We start from the raw sequence: 21,789 nt of genomic DNA, 5'->3' as shown, positions 1-21,789 counted from the left end.
GCCTAGTGAAAGAAGCCAGACACAAAAGGTCATAAATGTACAATCCTATTTATATGAAATGTCTAGAATAGGCAAATTCATAGAAACAGAAACTAGACCAGTGGTTTCCATAACTGCACTAGAACAGTGACAGTAGCGATGGTGGAAAGGGGAAAGATCCACTGCATATTTTGGAAGTAAAATTGACAGGATTTGCTGATGTCAGGAACCAAGGTGGAGAGAGGGAGGCACAGACGACAGGAAGAAGGGGGAGAGGGACCTAGAAGTATTCAGAAGCATCGGACCTAGAGGATGAACACGTTTTAAGAAGAAATCAAGACCTCAACTTTGGACCTGGTAACCCTGAGATGCCCCCAACCCCATCTGGACTACCCTATGTTAAGAAATGTTTACTTTCTAGTGTATTACTTTAACTTTTCTAGACTTCAGTTTCTTCATCTATAAAACAGGAATACTAATGGTATTTACCTTAGATGGTTGTTCTGAGAATTAAATTATGTAATTGATATAAAGTTCTTAGCACAATTTCTAACACATAATAAATCTTCAATCGTTGTTAGAGATTACTATTATTGTTATAATCTTTGTCCTGACTACTATACTTATTCTGTACGCTGCGTCTCTGTTCCTCCTTCTAGCACCTGCAGAAGCTTGGCCTGCTCTGGTTTTGAACAATCTCAGACTCTCCCAATCTGCTCTGTCTTGCTGCAGCTGAGGCTATAATTGGCCATTTTCAGAGACATATTGAGAGAGGGACCTGACTGACTGAAAACCATATTCAGATCCCTTAGCCAGATAAGTACAGTCCTATGGTGGAGAAGGCACACTAGGCTCAAATAATGGCATAACAATTTCCTTATTAAAAGCACCCAACGCATTTTCTTCTAATTTTATTCTTCCTTGGCATCTTCCTGTCCTTAATTTTATTTTCCAAGCTTCCTTTCCCACAGGAAATAAAATGTGCTGACAAACTGACATGAGTATTCTAGACTACTTGTTAGTTAATTTCTTCATAGAGACTTGTAAATTGATGTTCTGGTTTATAATCAGACCCTTGTAAGTTTAGCTAGAAGGAATCAATTTGCCTGGGCCTATTAACCTCTGGGTGACCACATAATAACCCAGTTTCTGAACCTGAAACTGTGTGTCAGACTCTGGGCAATGAGAATCACTCCGACATGTACACTGTAACACCAGGCTGAAACAGCCATCCAGATTTAAGAATACAATATTTCACAGAGTACTGGTAAATATTCAATGAGTTAATATATATTAAAGTGCCTGGCACATGTTAGGCTCTCAATAAATATTATGTTTTATTTATTTATTTTTAAAGATTTTATTTACTTATTTGACAGAGAGAGACACAGCGAGAGAGGGAACACAAGCAGGGGGAGTGGGAGAGGGAGAAACAGGCTTCCCGTGGAGCAGGGAGCCCGATGTGGGGCTCGATCCCAGGACCCTGGGATCATGACCCGAGCTGAAGGCAGATGCTTAACGACTGAGCCACCCAGGCACCCCTATGTTTTTATTTTTTATATGCAATATATTACATATTTTTTATATGCAAACCATATGCAATCCAGTAGGGGGGAAAATCCAAGTTCGAAAAATTTCCAGATGAACTGAAATGAAACCAAATTTTTTTTTTCCCACTTCATCCCAATCTAACCCTAAATCTCCCCCTTCTAATTTCCTTTTTCGTGTTTTCTTATTTGTGTAACTACTTTTGCAACTGGCTATTTTCATAGTTTATCACTCAGTAATGCTTGGAGGCTTAATGCCAATAAAAGCCGTATCTAAAATAATCTTATATATTCTGAGGAATAATTTACTCACAAGCTCTGTTATCTTGGGCAAGTCACTTAGCCTCTATATATGACTGTGTCTCATTAATCAGCTGTGCCATGTCTAATATTCATAAATTATATTCACTACTGAATCCTCAGCACTTAGCACAAAATAGGTGTGATTGACATTTATGTCGATATTGGATGGATGGCTGTTAAGACTATATTTTGTTCAAAAATCTGATAAATATGCCCATTTTTTACAATAAAGAAGATAGAAATCAGGCATTAATTACCCATAAAAGTTTAAAGTTCTTGTTTAAAGAAAAATTATTGACAAAAAAATCCATTGACTGATGGTAAAGAACAGACTCTCATGTAGGGTTTCTGTGTGCCAACCTCAATACCATTATGATGGGTGAGTGAGCGAGGGAGTGGATTGACGAATCAGTCAATAAGCAAAATACTTTATACAAATTACATACAGAAGTGCACTTTAAAAATATACTTTTTTAATGCATAAATTTCCTGAGCAGCTTTTTTCATTTGGGTTTTTTTTCCCCATCTCAGAATGCCAAGAAAACCTTGCTCATGATAGCTATCCTTCTGGAGTTTCTGTCACTTTTAGGAAATGATGACACAATTCAGTATTGATTATAATAACAGGATGTAAGAGGAGCTTCCAACTCTTCGATTTTGTAGTGGCATATTTACTTTCTAGAAATTAGCTCTCTATCTCACCTGTTCCACATTTGTGACTGTGGAGTAATTATACATAACTTTCCCATCCCTTTCACTTTTGTTAATAAACAATTTAAAGAATGTAGGGGATTTTTTATTTAAATTCAATTAGCCAACATATAGTACATCATTAGTTTCTGATGTAGTGTTCAATGATTCATCAGTTGTGTATAACACCCAGTGCTCATCACATCACATGCCCTCCTTAATGCCCATCGCCCCCCCCCCACCTACCTCTCCTTCCGTAACCCTCAGTTTTTCCCAGAGTCAAGAGTCTCTCATGGTTTGTCTCCCTCTCTGATTTCTTCCCATTCAGTTTTCCCTCCCTTCCCCTATGATCTTATGTGCTACTTCTTATATTCCACATGAGTGAAACTGTCTTTCTCTGATTGACTTATTTCACTTAGCATAATCCCCTCCAGTTCCAACCACATCTATGTAAATGGTAGGTATTCATCCTTTCTGCTGAGTAATATTCCATTGTATATATGTAGGGGATTTTTAAAAACTCAATTTAAATCTATTACTGCTGGTATATAGCAAAAGAAAAAAAAAAAAAACAGGACAACAGTTTGAAGATTAGCATACCAAGTCAAGAATGAGAAAACACGCTTGCAGAAGAAGTTTTATTGTCTTTTCTAATAAACCTCATGTTTCCAGGAAAAGTATTAGAACTATATTTCTGTTTTCTTTTTTCTTGTATCCATAATCACTGTAGCCCAAATAAAATCATATTTTCTAGACCTCAGTTCCCCTCAGTTCAATTTAATTCAATTTAACAAACATTATTGACTACCTGCTGGGGACCAGCCACTATACCAGGTTCTGAGGAGTCAAAGATTAATAAGACATATTTTCTAAATCATGAAGTTCACAGCTTAATTAGTACATTGTTTTTGTTGTTGTTGTTTGTTTTTCAAAGCTTCTGTTCCATTCTAATTTCAACCAGAATTGCTCTCCGTTTACCAGTTCTGTGTTTTGGGGGTTGATATAAGATATTACTGCTCTGAGATGTTTAAAAAATCACTGGTCTAGAGGGAGCAACACACATTTAAATAAATACAATACAGTGTTCTACAAGTAATAATTGTATTTTCTCAGCCTGGGTTCCCCAGAATACAGAGCCTAAGACAAAGGAGTGTGATTTAGGGAATAAGAGTTAGGAAAGAGGGAGCAAACCAGAGAAGGAAGGAGAGTCAGAAAAAGATTCATTATTGAGTTGACTAGCTACCCATACAGATGGCTGGATACTCAGTCTTACAGAACACCCTGATAACCTCCTGGGGGGGGGGGGGGGGGCGGGCAGCATTTATACATTACTCTGCTCTTCACTGGTCAAGGTTGTTCCTCAGGGCATTAACTCCCCACCACTCCTGGGTTGCACATGCATGAGTACTGAGCAAAATCCCAGAGGTGTCCCATGCAACTTCACCATCAAGTAAAGAATCCATGGGGGATGTCAGGGGAGGGGGGGGACCAGTGAGAGGTAAAATTGCACAGGCCTGAAGCAGGGCACTGTCAGACTGTTCCTGCATGAAGATGGACAGCATCTTCACGGAAATTGTCACTGCAGTCATGGGCTGGAATACAAGGGCTAAGAAAATTTGAAGTGGTGCACAAGAAGCATCTGAATAAGCGTAAAGCACAGAAGTAGAGCAGAGCAGAGAATGATTAATTCTGCCTGGAAAGAGAGGGGCCAGGAAAAGTTTCACAGGCATACAATTCCTCAGAAAAATTCTTCCAATGGCAAAAGGGGATAGGTATTCCAAACAGAAGGAACAATATATATAAGACACAGAGGTTTGAAACAGCAAGCTGTGCTTGAAGAATTTTAAGAAAAATCAGTATTCTTGGAGGTAAAGTGGCAGCAAAAGTCGTTAGAGATATGGACAAGGCCCAAAACATAATGGATTTGATAAGCCATGTAAAGAGTTTAAATTTTGTAACAGAAAAGAATGAACAACAGTCATTTGAGTGGTTTTAAATGAAAAAGTGAATTTGAGAGAGGGTATAAATAGAATAATAATAATTAACATTTTACATTTGTGAAATGAGAAGTGGGATATGTGAAAAGGAAGTAGGAAATATGAAAAGGTAGAATATTGCCTTTAAATAGACTATGCCATGTTAAGGATACATACTGTAAGCCCTAAAACAAGGATTTAAGAAATAATAATAAGGGTGCCTGGTGGTTGGTTAAGCGTCTGACTCTTGATTTTGGCTCACGTTGTGATCTCATGGTTGTGAGATCGAGCACCACATCGGGCCTGCACTGGGCGTGGAGTCTGCTTAAGATTCTCTGTCTCCCTCCGCCCCTCTGCCCCTCTGCCCTCTAAAATAATAACAATAATAATAATAAAATGTATAGCTAAGAAGCCAATAGAGGAAATAAAATGGGACATTAAAAATTCAATTAACCCCAAGAAGTCATAAAAGAAGAAAACACAGAAGAAACAGAATGAAAAAAATAGCAATATAGTATAATTAAACCCAATTATTCCAATAATTATAGTAAATGTAAATGGACTAAACATCCCCAATTAAAAGGACAAATCAATGCAATATGGTTGGACCTCACAAACATTATGCTGGGTGAAAGAAATGAACCAAAAGAGTACATGCTGAATAATTTAAATTATATGAAAGTTTAAATCAGACAAAAACATTACATATTGATAGATATCAGATCAGTGGTTGCCTAGAACAAAAGTTAGTGCAAGAGACTGGCCATTTGAGTCAGTCTTATATAGTCAAAGGTACAAAAGTGAACTTTTTGCAGAGATGAAATGTTCTATATCAAATGGTTTGATAGTTATATAGGTCTATACATTTTTCAAAGTCACTGATCTGTATACTTAGAATGGATGAGTATTACTGTATATAACTTATACCTAAACAAAGATTTTTTTTAAATAGCAAACAAACATCTCTCAAGTGTCTGACTTGAATAAATCAATAAGTGGTGATAATGGAGACAGTAGAGGGGGAAGAAAAAGTTTGGGCTTCACCTAAGAAGGCTGTTTATATGGACTGCCAATTTGCAGCTACACCACTCACTATGCAAGAGGCTGGAAGAGCAAGGAGGAATAAGACACAGTTCCCCAATCCTGAAGGGTAAGCACGAGTCTAATGGAGGATATATGGAAATAACTTAGTTTAATATACTATGAGATATGTTCCACTAGATTTATGAACAAAGTATTCTGAGAAAGATGCTTAATATATCAAAACAGTTAAAAAAAATACTACAAATTTCTCACCAACAGGTGAAAACCAAACGTTTGTATATCCACACAATGGAATATTATTCAACAATTTTTAAAAAACTATTGAACGTGTAAAAACATGGGTGAATTTCAAAATAACTATGTTGAATGAAAAGAAGCCAGACCCATCTTCCTCAAAAAAGATGACATACTGTATGATTCCATTCCTATAAAACTCCAGAAAATGAAAACTAATCTTTAGTGACAGGAAGCAGATGAGAGGTGGTCTTAGGGAGAGGGGGATGAGAACTGATGGAATGGAGAGATTACAAAGGGAAATGAAGTCATTGCACCTATTCATTATCTTAATGGTGGTGACAGTCTGAAACCTTTTCTGACCCCTCTCCTTCCAGGCAGAATGAATCATACTCTATCCTGTTCTACTTCTGTGCCTTATATTGGTTTCACAGGTAATATATGTCAACACTTACCAAATTGACTACTTTAAATATGTGCAGTTTACTGTAGTCAATTATATCTCAACAAAACTATGATAAAAAAAACACTAAAAACAATCTTGGGAGAGGAGATAGATAAAATGTTATAGCTATACCAAGTAGCATATGATCTGTATTTATGGCATACATTTCTAACACTAAATATAATGAAAAAATATTCAAGTTGGAATAGTGATATTGGCTAATGCTTATTGAGTGTTTACACTGAGCCAGACACTTTGCTATGTCTCTCACTTCATCCTCACATCAATCCTATGAAGTAGATAGTATTAATATCCCCAAGTTATAAATGAGGAAACTGAAGACACAGAATTAGGGATGTGTTCAACTGTGACTAGCAGAAAAACCAACTTCAACGGCTTAGAAAGAAATGGTTGCTGCTGTTACTAAAAACAAATACAAACAAAAATACCAAGTCGGGGGGCACCTGGCTGGCTGAGCCCAGGTCATGATCTCAGGGTCCTGGGATTGAGCCCCACATGGGGCTCCCCACTCCCTCTGCTGCTCCCCCTGCTTGTGCACATGCTCCTCTCTCTATCAGATACATAAATAAAATCTTTAAAAAAAAATACCAAGAGGGCTGGAGGTAGGCAATGCAGGTTTGTTTTCTCTACTAAGCCATGTGGCCAAAGATAAGAAGACTCTCTATCTTTCTGCTCCCCCATGGGAGGCACACTAATTGCCTCATAGTTACATAGTAACTGCTGCACCTTCAGGCATCACAGGACTCCAGACAGAAAGAATGGAGAAAGAGTGATACTAGCTCAGTCTCCTAGCTTTCCCAGGGGCCTCACCCAGCAAGCTTTTGCTTATATACAATTGGCCAGAATTATGTCATAGGGCCACCCCTAACTGGAAGGTGGCTAGGCAGAAGAGGATTGTAGATGGAGGCCAGAGGAGCAAACCAGTGCTTTCTGCCACAATTACTAATAGGCGGAGTCAGGATTTGATCTTGATTTATTTCCCAAACCTGGGCTATTAACCATGATGCTATATGAATCAAGTTTTCCATAAATTCTTCCAAAAGGCATCTTAATATGCCAAACGAGGGGAAGAAATTTAATCCGGAGACACATGGACTTGATACACTTTGAGTGCTACAGGGAACATGTAGGTATTTGTTAAGTGACAGATTACCTTCTTATCTTTTGGGAGAGCAAGCATGATTAAGGAAAACGCGGAAGAGAAAGGAAGGAGTGAGTATGACAGAGGGGATTGGTGGGAAATGGCCTCCAGCCACTCCAGCCACTCCAAGCTTACTGGGTGAGGCCACTGGGAAGCTACTACTGCTTAACTTCGCACATTTTCTACCTCACAACTTTGCCTCTTTTTTTTTTTAAGATTGCATTTATTTAAGAGGAGAGAGAGAGAACACAAGCAGGGGGAGCGGCAGGTAGAGGGAGAGGGAGAAGCAGGCTCCCTACTGAGCGGGGAGCCCAACATGGGACTCGATCCCAGGACCCTGGGATCATGACCTGAGCTGAAGGCAGATGCTTAACCGACTGAGCCACCCAGGGTTCCCCCAATAGCTTTGCCTCTTGTGTTGCCCTGTGACACAGTACCAGTTCCTGAATGTTTCATATCTAGAAAGTTCTCTGATGTTCTGTCAGGGTAATTTTTACAAGCATTAAAGTTCTACAAGTAATCTGGGTGTGAAGAGGCAAGATAGGCAGAACATCTATCTAAGAAAATGAATTTTTTTAATGAGGAAAGAGAAAGAACATGGTTCATGTTTAGAAGGCTTAAATGTTTCCACAATGACTGAAATCCAAGCAACACTGTATTCATTTCTAACTATGATAGCAAGCCTGGACACATTTATTATGTACACTGTGAGTACCCAGTATTCTGCTCAACTGGAATGGATGTCATTCATTTGCTCAAGAATTCAGTAGACGTGAAAAGCATTTTTTCAAGTACAAAATATGAGTGTTGCTTTTTATGAATCTATTAATATATACTATTTGGTCAGTGAGTCAAACATTAAGAATTCACTTTTTCAGTCTAAATTATTAAAGCTTATATATTATATATTAGCTCACTCCAAAAACATATGGAAAAATTCAGCAAACATCTATTACTAAGCACCTACTATGGGCCATGCATTGTGTTAGGTTCAGAAATAGAATAAAGCATAGTCCCTGCCCTCAAAAAAAAAAAAAAAAATCACAATCTAATAATGACAGCTTGATACATGCTATAGTAGGTGTATGTAACTGGCACAGCAAATGTCCCTCTAATTCTGATTCCTGTTACCTTCACATTTTTCATTTTTGATATTTCTTTAGAAGTAACAACAGCAAGATAGTTGAGCAAGAACCTCAAGTAATAATAAGACCACTGTGGAGTTTACACCTGAGAGATCTTAAAAACTTGCTATCTAAAACTTCTAACGTTTGATAAAATGTAACACAAATTTTCAAATTACTTTGCCAAAGATCAAGTGTGTGGGTTACAGAGACATATCAGTTCTTTTCTGTTGGAGATTTCAGATTGCTGCCCAGAAACTAGCCCAGAAATTACATTGTACTAAAACCAATAGAAATGGTTATTCAAAACAGGCACAGTTTCCTGCCCTTTGTCATCTCTGAGCATGTCAGTTGCACACTGTTGACCTGCTATTCCACTCAGAGAAAAGGAAACACTCACATATAAATACTGCCTTAATACTGTTGGTTGGTTAGCTGCTTTTTAAAAAGAAAAAAAAATAAAGATCATATTCGGAAAAATCCCAAAAATAAAGATCATATTCAGAAAATCCTGAAACTTTCATATAGAGCTATAGGACATGAGCTGTATATAATTTTCTTCTATTATGATCAACAATTTTGTGATATTTTGATGTAAGTCTTGAGACCTCAATATTGAGTCACTATCATAAAACCAACACTGTCTGATCTGAGAAACACATATTCACGTGGAATCAAACTCACCCAAAGGGAAGAATAGTTGAGTGATCTCAGTCACACATTTTCACCCCAAAATCAACAAAAAATAAAATAGCTTCTCCTCCCTTTCTTCTCTCCCTCCATCTCTTCATCTTCCTCCAACCCCTCCTTCTCCTCTTTCTCCTTCTTCTTGTTCTTCTTCTTCTTATATTATTATTACTTGTTGAATTATTATTATTAATTAAAACTCATAATCTCACTGACAGAGAGTCAAGGTTCTCAAAGGGATCAGGGAGTCAGTATATAAATGTTAAGTGCTTACTGACCATCTGCCAATTCAGGCAAGAGTACCTACCATGGGATAGATGTGTAGACACTGACTTCCTCACAAGAAGCCAGCTATCTACTGAAAAGAAGTCTTACAAACACAACACCATGAGGAAATAAGACTGTATTATTCTTAAAGTGTTAAATTGAACTGTACAGAGTATTAGAAACTAGAATAAATAAATAGCTCCTAATAAGTATTAATTGTCTGGCTCAAACAAGAGTAATAGGTAATAATAATGGGCAGTCAAGGAAAATAAAGCAGAACTGGAATAGGGTTTTTAAATGATGGACAAAATATGAATCAGAAATCAAAATATGAATCTAAATGCTAGGAATCACATAAGCCAAAGCACAAGCTGGAAACACACACAGGTTGTAGGAGTTATCTGGGTCACAGAAAAGATAGCACTGGCTTTCACGGTCAGTTAGCACCAAGCACTGGGTATGATACTGTTGGACAGTTAAGTTAGGAGCACTGAGTATTATATGGAGAAGTACGAATCTGATCTAATGAACAGTAGGAAATGACTAGATGTTATAAAGAAGAAATGAGTGGTCAATATACAGATGAAGACACCTAGCAGAATAATAGTAAGTCTCAAGTTTGAGGGGAAAGCTGTAGGCAAAATGTTAAAGCCTTGATGGGCATGAGAGAGTAACCAGTATGTCAGTAAATTATAGTTAACAGAAGAGACAGGGAGTGATTTCCAGAAAGCATGCAACTCAAATGAGATTTCTGGGATCTATGATACAAGGAACCTGTGAGAATGAGCAGCACCCGCTCCAGGAAGCTCCATGGGAAATTGTCCTTGTGGAAGAATTAGTTTCCTGAAACAGCAGGGAAATGGTAGAGCAAACATTCTATGGAGTGAGGAATTGGAGAAGTTGGTCATGGGATCTAATGAAAATTAAATGACTAATTTAGATAAAGTACATGACACATAAATGATTTAATGACACATCCAGGGCCAGTGTTATACCTCACCCCCACAATCTTACAGGGAAGGGAATCTTCTTAGTACTCTTAAAAATACTACCTCATTTCATTTCCCATCCATACTTCTACTGAGTGGCTTAATCAGGCCTCTTCAAATCACAGTACTTTCATAAACATTTAGCTCCTTATCACAAAACATCCTCTGAAATGTAATGAAATTATTCATGATTATTTATGATGTAACTTCAGAGAAGTTGCCAATCCCTGGATTCACCCGTGCTGAGCACTTTGTATAGTGCCTAGCATAAAGTAGGTGCCTACTGACTACACATTCCAATGTTTATTACATGAAATCAAAAGCACAAGTGAAAAAAGAAAAACTAGATAAATTGGATTTCATCTATTTTTTTAAAGATTATTTATTTATTTGTCAGAGTGAGAGAGAGAGAGAGCAGGAGCAGGGGGAGTGGCAGGCAGAGCGAGAAGCAGGATCCCCGCTGAGCAAGAAGCCTGATGTGGGATTCGATCCCAGGACCCTGGGATCATGACCTGAGCCAAAGGCAGACACTTAACCGGCTGAGCCACCCAGGTGCCCCCTTTTTCTTTTTTTTTTTTAGAGAGCAGCAAGAGGGAAGGGCAGAAGGAGAGGGGGACAATCCTAAGCAGGCTTCAAGCCCAGCACAGAGCCTGACACGGGGCTCAATCTCAGGAATGAAATGTTCTACTGTCATTCTAGTTCAGATACTATCTTTAATACTATTTAGAAAAAATATTTTTATATAATATTTTAAATGTTAGCCAAGAGGATTAGTTAAGAATAATTGAACAAATGCTGTACAATGAATTGTGTGTATATATTTAATTTAGAGCATATCTATAAATAGATGCAGATATAGATATAAATAATTTAGAGCATGGTTGTATATACGGGTCTGAAGGAATTTTAAAGTCTCCCCTAACAGGACAAGCCAGAGTCATGGTCTTTGTTTCAAATGTAAGAGAAATGGTTATATTTATGTGAACTCATCATCCTATACCATATAATAACTGAAAATAACATAACTGTTTCATTATATTATTTATCAAGGCATTTGACCATTTCAGTTTTCATACAGATGTTTGAATACTATACAAATAGCATATGATTTCTAACTCTGTTTCTTTTTCTTTTTCTTTTTCTTTTTTTTTGAGTAAAGCGATAGAAGTTTATTAAGTGAAGATACAGAAAAGCTCTCAAGAGTGAGAGGGGTGCCTTCAGGTTTGCCAAAAAGGGCCTTTAGGGTTGGTCTTTTATAGAAAGCTAACCAGGGAACTTAAATCCTTTTAACATCTCCATTGATAACACCTTCAATGGCTTACTTCCTTTTTAGGGGCTGGTTATTCTTTGTTGGTCACAGGTGATTATCATAAAAACACCCATCCCACATGGCTAAGGCAGGGTGGTCCTCCACCCTCCAACTCTGTTTCAAACCAAATCATAAGAACTCTCTTTGAAAAATTTGATTGGAAAATATTCAGATTAGTAATAGAGAACATAAGGCAAAAATCTGAATTATACTGCTCAAATTTAGAATCTGTACCCTACAATATATAGAAAAAAAAAAAAAGACTGGTTTACACCCCTGTCTCTACATATTTAAATGGTGTAAAGTTATATTTAAAGATTCTTGCCATCAAAGACATCATAATACTATCTAAATACATGCTGGCTCCTTGTTATAAGTTGTAATGTGCCAGTTATCAATCTTGACCCAGGAGCAGCATGGGAAGTATTGTAATCAACTCACCCTAGACCCAAAGAAGTACTGATGGCCTCTACAAGAAAATTAGACCTGTTTTTCTTCTGGGGAGAATTAATTTCAAATTAGGTATTCTAATTTTATGCTGAAGTGGTCCACTGGTGTGGGAGGATTGAGAGTAAATTTTATTTTCAAGCATCAATAGGCACTATCGGAAGCTTATCAGTTTGGCTATGAGGATTTTGTGAATCCTCACCTTCCTCTCATAATAACCCCAGGGGAATTTCCGTATCTATAATTGACCTGGAACCATTAGTTTTGAGAATGAGAGAATAAATGATTAGAAATGATTTATAAATTGTTGCCCACTACAAACATTTATCTGAAATCTCTACTCCAGGTTAAATCTTAATGAGGTAACCTACCCATCAGCATCACTAAGCCAGCCCATTTTTCCAGACCATAACTGGTGAGAGCATCTTTCCATCTATTTCCATCTGAATAGTCTCACATTAAATTATGCCAAAAAAACAAGCATTCACATTATTGAAAGGATGCAAAACACTGATTAGTTCATCCTCAAAATGTTTAACAAGATCTCAGCAGGAGATTAAGGGAAATGTAGAGAGAACAATCAAGCTCATGCTAAATAGGAAAATTCATCTAGTCTTACAAAATAGCCATTCATGTACAAAGTTACAACAGCAGTAATTATGGCCATTGTTGTACCTTGATGTATGGGAAAAAAACTCAGAACTAAAATTTATATCAGAGTGTTTCGTAGGAATTGGGATCGTTCTGTAAATGGGTGCAACTTTATATTAATGTTTGCCCATAACAAGGTCCAGCACTTTTGATATTAGAAGTTGGCAGAACTATCCTTCCAGATGGTCATAGCCATTTGCATTTTTACTACACACATTTCCTTCTCCTTCACTCAAGGCAGTAGAGTGGAAAGGTGTCAGATACAGGTTCAAGTCCCAGCTTTGCATTTACTACTTTTGCAAATCATTTTACCTCTTTGACTCTCAGTTTCCTCCTCCATAAAATGAGGGTAATGATTCCTACCTCTAGGAGCTATTATGAGGATAAAATAACACAATTTATCCAAAGTGCTTGGCACTGGAGAGCTACTAAATAAATGAGATGCTTTCCCTACCTGGTATGGAGAGAGCTTTATAAGTAGTAAAGTAGCATTTGAGACACAAACTTTTGAAATTTTGTGCAATTCAATTTTTCTTCCAAAACTTAATATTGAAGGTGTTATTTTTCACACTGATACATTATTCAAATGTAAAAAAAGAAAAAGAAAAACATCGCTATCTTTAAATAGCATGCATTCCACTTCAGGCTATCTGTTCATGACAATGATCCGGGAACATTATTGCAGTAATGAGGCACTTTTGAAATCAGTGTTTGGGGCCTGTGAGAACTAGGAGAAAACAGAATGTCACAGAAGTTACTGAGACTCAGTGCCTGATGATTAGAACACCAACTCATACAAAATTAAAAGGGGCAGAAGTTACTCCAGTTATTCCTAGTTATATTAGGATAAAAATACATGTGATAGTCACCTCGAGTCTACTTGTAACAACTAAAGTTCTTCTACGAGATTCAGAAATCATTTGATAGAATCAAATAATCAATAAAAATGTCTTTATTTTTCAAAGGTCTGAGGCTGAGTCTTTGGAAAAAAGGTCAATGCCAGGAATAGTTAAAGCAGTTTTTCTCACTGTAATTTTAAGGAGTCATACAAAATAGCACTGGTGCAAAGCCCTAACACCAGCGTGAAAATAAATTGTGCTACTAAAAGGTAAATATTTTATCATCTCTAACAACCTTTTTATTAAAACTTTTGTGAAAACGTAGCTAGACTTTTTTAAATAACTCAAAGATGTATATACATGTGAATATGTAAATTATGTTAAGTTAGTTTGATACAATGCAGAACACAGCATAAAAGATTTCATTCAAGAAGTTGAACTGACAATGCATTTCTTTAATAAGAGCCATAAAAGATTTTAGCACAAACTTAAAGAAATGGCCCTTACATGTTCTGAAAGTAACAAATTAACAGCTAACGTTTATTTAATATTTAAGATATTATAGGTCCCTCACTTAATCTCAACAATTTTATGGTGTGGGTATTTTTAAGAACCATAGTCTACTGTTGAGAGGATTAAAGCAAAACAGGCTAATTAACCTGTCCAAAATCATATATTTGTAAGTGAAAGATCCGGATTTCAAAGTCTGACTCCAGAACCCACACTTCAGCTACTATGTTATGTTGTCCCATCTTTACCTCATATTTTCACTGGCCAAGTACTGGATGGGAATGTTGATTGGAAGCAAAGACGGGTACTCAAATCTACATGGTGTCTTCTTTCAGGTTCCCTTAGCCTAATGATCATACGATCTTGGAACTGGGTAAGTTAAGGCAGAGTCACACAACTTCTGCAAGTATTCAGGCATTCCTGGTTCCTTCAGGATGTTGCACATTTTTCCAAAGCTAAATGTGGAACAGAAAAGATGCTACCTTCTTAAACATAGCTCTGCACCCTATATATGACAACCTTAGAAGCTTCCCAGAAGATGTACCTTCTGCCTGCCCTAGTATTCGAACCTTTCTCATAGTGTGCAACTCTTAATCTTAGGGTTGTGAGTTCAAGCCCTATGTTGAGCTTGGAGCCTACTTAAAAAATAAATAAATAAATAAATAAATAAATAAAAATTTAAAAAGATCCTTTCTCATAATTTGCTAAGCAGAAATATCTGACAGTAACTAAGCAGCAATATATTCTATTACAGTAGATTATAAGGAATGATATATTTGTTAAAAGAATAGGTGAAATCAGGGGCGCCTGGGTGGCTCAGTCAGTTGAATGTCAGACTCTTTAATTTCTGCTTGGTCATGATCTCAGAATCTTGGAATCAAGCCCCCCCAGGGGCTCTGTGCTGATCGGGGAGTCTGCTTGTTCCTCTCCCTCCCCCTCTACCACTCCCCTTCTGCTCCTCCCCCACTTGTGCTCACTATCTATCTATCTATCTACCTATCTATCTATCTATCCACCTATCTAAAAAAATGAATAAAATCTTTAAAAAAAAAATAGGTGAAATTAGAAGAAAGTGTTCTTAGAGTACCCAAGGACTTTTGAGGAATTGCTCATTCCAAAATCCTAAGAAAAGAGCTGAATTCCTAGAGGGTAGTCTGCTTCCATGTTGTTGGATATAAGAAGAAAGGAAAAGAATCTTCAGAGTAAATTACTGATAGGTAAAATGAAAACTAGAAGAGTGTGATAACACTTCTGCCAGTTGCTAACAGAAAAAGTAGGGGGAGGTAACCTTGAAGGTACAAGTGAACTAAAACAAATACTTACAGTTTAGGGTCTAAAAGAGCAACTAATAGGCTAATAATTCCAAATGCAGCTTAATAAGTTTGGGGAAGGGAAGCAAAAGCTGGGATTGGGGATGATTTAAGCTTTCCCACTTCTCTGAGACTGTTTAATGAATTTTATTCCATACAGATATTCAAGGGAGAAGAAAAATAGAACACAGGCTACTTATTATTGGTGGAGCAATGTGTCTGAAATAGTAGCTCATAACTTATTAATATGTAGCTAAAGCTACCCTATAGCTGCAATAATGAGCACATCTTTTCAGCATATAATTAAATACATGTAGCTAGACAGAGGGTGTCCTTCCCCACTAGTAACGCTAATTTATGGATTGATGCCTAAGAAATTGACATTGTGGGAAAGCAGTGGATTCTGTTTTGTACTTTTTCTGTATACAGGAAGACTTTACATGGAAATCAGCAAAATAACTGTTGTGACTACAGCAGTAAATAAGTTTAAATAGAAACTCAAATGTTCAATTTAAAGGCTCTAAGAGTCTTTCACTTAAGCTCAAGACTTTATTATCAGTGAAGAATATATTACTTTCTACTTTTAAAAATTGTTCTCATTGAAACCCCTTTAGAGGACAGGTACCAACAAAAAAATTTTTTTCCAAAATAAACCCAAAGCTTAACCTTCAATTGGTTTATACAATTCCTCACCAACTCTTCTGGAGGGCATAAACGGTTAGAAATAGTAACAGGGTAAATGGAAGGTAAAGCAGAAAGAGCTCTTGCCAATCAGCTATCCAGCTCACCTTCTACATTCTAACTGGTCCAGATATGGGTCTTTCTCTCTTTTGCTCTCTCTACCATCCTTACCACTTTGAGAGATTCCTAAGAGCTTGATCTCTTCCTTTGACTTTTTCCTTGCTTTCCCATTCTCCATGCTTCTATCTTCTTTTTCTCCCTTTGGCAATTCAGCTTTCTCCTCCATATTTCTCAAATTAGCCCTTAGTTCTTCATCTCACAGTCCCCCACAATAATGCAGACTGAAAAATCAGCACCCACCTGCAATAGCCTCTTCCTCACCTCCATTCAATCTATTCCTCACAAGAATAAAACATCCTGTATCACAACATTCTCCCTTAAAAGATATTTTTAATTTCCCTTCACAGACGAATCTGATGGTTCCCATTTGTTTCCCATATCATATCCAAACTCCTAATTATATAAATCATTTATCACCAATCTCCAGTAATATTCATATGAGCATATCCCTACAATTTTAATTAATTATATATATCTCTACATACACATATATGTGTGTGTGTTTATATGTACTCATGTTTGTTTTACATGCTTTTGTCCTCTTCTCAGAGATGGAAGGTTTCTCTTGAGTCAACCATTCCTCTTCACATGCATCTTGAAGAGGATTTGTGTTCATTCTGTTTTCTCCCCTAGGAATGCCCAGCCCCATCAGTCTTTTTTTTTTCCTTTTTTTCTTTTTTTTTAAATAAAATCTCTACCCGCAACACAGGGCTCCAACTCATGACCCCAAGATCAAGAGTCGCATGGTCTCCCAACTGAGCCAGCCAGGTGCCCCCCATCATTCTGTTTTCAAATCAATTTCCTCTTTACCGAATTCAAATATCACCTCTCCCTAAAGTCATCTCTAATCACAAATATGCAAGTAACTTCTCATGCCTGCTAAACCCCATGATATGTACATCTTAACCTCTCTTAACAACACTTAAAACATTCTGTATGGATTATCTCCTCAGTAGAACACAAGCTCCCTGTAGGAAGAATTCATGTCAAATTTATTGTTTTACCCTCCATGAATAATGCCTGGTCCATAGTAAATGTTCAATGTAATAGTAGTTAATTGGATTCAGATTCAATATAAAAAATAAGTACTCAAAGTTATCTGCTCTTCTGGATTTCATTAAAATTACAATAACCATTTAAAAAACTAACCTACAGTATCTCCATCTGGGTTCCTCAGAAGCAGACTCTAGATAAGGATTTGAATCAAGAATTTATGTGAGAGGTAATCCCAGGAAATTTAGGGAGAGGGAAAATGAGTCATGGAATAGAGAAGAGCCAACAAAGTGTTCATTATCAAGCAAGAGATTAGAACCTGTGTCTCAGTCCTGCTAGGCAACTCTGGAGCCAGGATAGAACATGCACCTTAGAGTTATCCCAGCAGTAGTGTGAGGGAGCTGTGGTATTTACTCATCAATTCTTGTTAGATATCAGTTGAGGGCTGGTGGGAAAAGACACTCTCTGGCTCCTCCAGCCTGCCCCATGGGCAGGCAGAACAAACTCCTACAGCCAGATAGAACCCTCTAAGAGTTGAAGGTGCTGGCAGTTGAAAATGGGATAGATGCTGGGAAACTAGAAGTGAAGAGGAGATATGGGTACCAACAGCATCTACCACACACAGTAACAAAAAGAATGGTGAGGGGCCATAAGTGGGCATGAATTTTCAACAGATTCTTAGAAGACAGAAAGCAGGTGGAAGGCTAGTGACTGAGAAAGAAACACAGCCCAGAATACACAGGGAGAAAGGTTTAAGCTCAGGAAAAGTGGGGAGGAAGGCTCAGTCTGGGGCTCAATCCACTTTATGGAATTTGAGAATGAAACATAGGGCTGAAAACAGGAATCAACTGTAAGTCTGTTTCGCAGGGAGTGGAAAACTATAGCTTGCCATCTGTTTTTGTATATCCAGTGAGCTAAGATAGTTCTTACATTTTTAAAATGTTGCTTTAAAAAAAAGACTATTTGACAGAAACTGTATGTAGTCCATAAAGTCTAAAAAATATTACCACCAGGTCCTTACAGAAAACATTTACTGACCCTCAGTTTATAAACAGTCAATAGACATACAAGCCCTTCCCCCACCCCAGGAATTAAGACTGCCTGAAGTCAGACACTTAACCCTGCACAAAAATTCTGAGCTATCTTCTCTGATCATTTTACCTCCTGAGTGCCCTTCTTCAAGACGTTAACTTGAGGATATAAGCCAGAAAAAAAACATACTATCCAAGAAAGAGAGAATGCTATTCAGGAGAGAAAGAAAGTAAGTCTCAGGACCACTGCTTAGGAAAGACCCTAGAGAGGAGTCAATACAGACTGGACTCAAGGGACGCAGTGCCCCAGGAGGGAGGTTTAAAAAGAGGGAACTGAATGGATTGAGAACTCTGAAAAAGATAAGGATTGATAAAGTCTATTGGTAGAATGTTTAAATAGTTCATTCCCTGGGATTCGAAACAAGGAACATTCTCCACTGAGTGGCAGAGAAGTCCCAACATTAAACTCATAAGGAAGGAAGTGTAATACCAACAGACTATGTATGACTCTGCAGTAAATAATATTTATCTGGTCATATTAATGAAAATGTTATTTATTGACTTGACAGATTGGGAAGTAGAAGGTGAAAAGAAATGGGAGAATTCATTATAGTGTGTTCATCTTTATAAAGTGGGTAGTTAAGAGCACTGTCCACATTTAATGGAATAAGAAATGAAGATTTAATTATGTTTTTCAAGTACCAAAGGTGATCTGTATGGAAACAGACTACTGATTATTATACGTACAAAAAGGACAATGAGGAGGCAAAGAGCAGTTCAGTCCTAATCTAGCATATCAAGAAGAAAACAAAATTTATAAAAATTAAATAAATCAATAAATAGTGATATGTGTAGCTATCTTACAAAACACATTTCTTCATATATATATATATATATATATATAATATATATAGCCACAATATCCAGTCAGCCCCTTCCCTACCCCCAGAGGTGACTAGCTTTAAAGTTTTTTTTTTTTTTTTTAAAGATTTTATTTATTTATTTGAGAGAGAGAGAATGAGAGAGAGCACATGAGAGGGGGGAGGGGCAGAGGGAGAAGCAGACTCCCCGCCAAGCAGGGAGCCCGATGCGGGACTCGATCCTGGGACTCCAGGATCATGACCTGAGCCAAAGGCAGTCGCTTAACCAACTGAGCCACCCAGGCGCCCTAGAGGTGACTAGCTTTAAACAGTTTCTGTTTTGACTCTTCTAGTAGTTACCACTGTATCTCTGAGATATTGTAGCTTTTTATAAATTCTTCTGTATTGTTGGACTTTCTTTAATCACATGAATTTATTATTTCAATAAAATCTAATGTTTGTCAATGTATAGAGAAATGACAATATTTCTCAAGAGTGTTCCCCTCACAGGTAATGTAAAATGAATGTGCTTAAATGTTGCTGAGTCTCATTCTGACAACTAAAGGTGACACAAGATGAGTGGCCCCACCCCAAACAAGCCCTAAGGCCACAAAATGATGCAGGTTTATTTTGTGAAACAAACAGAGGCCGCCCTGATAAATATCATGTAAATTAGCACAAAACAAAATGAAATGGATTGTTAATTCAAGCAATGAAGCCAGGAAAAAAGTTTCCTTCCGCTTCCTATGAGAATACTTGCTGCTTTGAGAAATATGTCCATGTTTTCACCATACTGAGGTTTAAATAGAGTACTTGCATCTTCTACCTAGGTTCAATATTTATGGTAAAGATAATTATGCACCCCATGCACTGGTGCACCCAAAGCATCAGCAAACATGGTAAATCTAGAGAATGTCAGCAAAAGTCTCAACTCATTTCAGTCTCAGCTGAATAAGCTTCATGAGGTGGCATTTGGAAAAAGCTAACTAGCAAAGAAAGCAGAATACGTCAAAACCAGCACCCTGAATTGCACCTAGGAGTGAACAGTGGAACTAGAGGACAAGAACAATGTTCTCCCCGTGTCTCATCCTAGTGAGAAATCAGGCTTCACTCATTTTCTGAGTTGCATTTTCAAAAGCTGTTCCAGGTGGACTGCATTGCAGCAAACTAATCTCAAGAAGCCTGGACAGAAAATATACAATTGATATTGTTTAGTAAGTGATCTAAATGGTGCCACTTGGCTTTGGTGTACCTGACTTAAGCAAGAATATTCTAATAGTAAGTTATTATCTGTGACTAAACTTGAGAACTTTTCTTTTTCTGTACAACCTGAAATTTATGCAGTTTTAAATAACAGATAAACAGATAAATCTTGATGAAATATTGAAAATAGTAAATATTCCTGATAATAAACTATGACCCAGCAGTGCTGATAAAGCAAACTGCTTAAGAACATAAGAGCAGAAACAGATCTGGCTCTTAAGCAAAACTGTGGAATAAGTAACCTTCAGTGACCCATCTCTACTGGAGACCCTCACTCCTACAAACACCCCATAATCCAACACCTGTACCCTTCAAGATCAGCCCAATGTTGATACTTTATAAAACACATCTCACGTAGATGTGGCTCTGTCCTCTCCCAGACCCAGGAATTAGCAGAAACATTAGCCCATATTGTGGGAATCTAAGTAATACAAGCAAATTACTTAAACAATAAAAGATACAGAAAAAGGGGCGCCTGGTTGGCACAGTCGGTTAAGTATCTGACTCTTAATTTTGGTTCAGGTAGTGATCTCAGGGTTGTGAGATGGAACCTCACATCCGCTCCATGTTCAGCACAGAGTCTGCTTGAGTTTCTCTCTCCCTCTGCCTCTCCCCTCTGCTCTCTAAAATAAATAAATAAATCTTAAAAAAAAAAAAAGATACAGAAGGAGAAGGACTGATTATGCTTTTATGAATATTTATATGCAACATGCCTGAGAAGTAATAAGAGTCAAACACAAAATGCAGCCCTACACATGCCTTTGGGATAATAAACAAGGACAATGAAAAATGAAGGCAGTCTTAGGGAAGGAGACTCGGAAAAGTGTAGTCCAGGAAAGAGGGATGTTATCACTCCCGTTTTCTAGAGAAAATCTGTGACACATTAATATGCTTATTAAAGTTTATACAAGTAGAAAATCCAAAAAGCATATTCTTTTCCTAAAACTACTTCATTTCTGCACCCAACACATTTTTAATAATTAATCAAGCTTAACTCCAAGCCATACATTGCTTCAATACAGTATAAGATTAAATTCCCTCAATAAATTACATTGTTTCACTAAGTGCTTCCAGCCACATGTATTTTTATTTGTAGGTATGAAATATGATGAGTTTAGACTTCAATGCTTTGCTTTAATCATGCAGTAACACAGCATACAATGTAGGAAAGAAAAAGTTTAGCTTTCTATAATATTGTACTTATTCTGAAGGGACCAACTGCCAAGTGACAAATGATTCATATTAATGACTATGCACTACATTTGTATTGATTTGGTGAATGCATTGCTGAATAGTTAATGGCATGTCAGCCATTCATTTACAAATAC

At 37.2% G+C, this 21,789-nt stretch overlaps 1 protein-coding gene across 4 annotated transcripts in view; it reads right to left on the bottom strand.

The window, feature by feature from the left end:
- SLC44A5 (solute carrier family 44 member 5) overlaps window positions 1-21,789 on the bottom strand; it is a 351,239-nt gene that overhangs the window by 299,077 nt on the left and 30,373 nt on the right. The window lies entirely within an intron of this gene.

This window comes from Phoca vitulina, unplaced genomic scaffold (genome assembly GCF_004348235.1).
Source record: "Phoca vitulina isolate PV1807 unplaced genomic scaffold, GSC_HSeal_1.0 scaffold2, whole genome shotgun sequence".
NCBI lineage: Eukaryota > Metazoa > Chordata > Mammalia > Carnivora > Phocidae > Phoca > Phoca vitulina.
The sequence above is the reverse complement of the archived record's forward strand: the minus strand, read 5'-3'. Positions and strand labels throughout refer to the sequence as shown.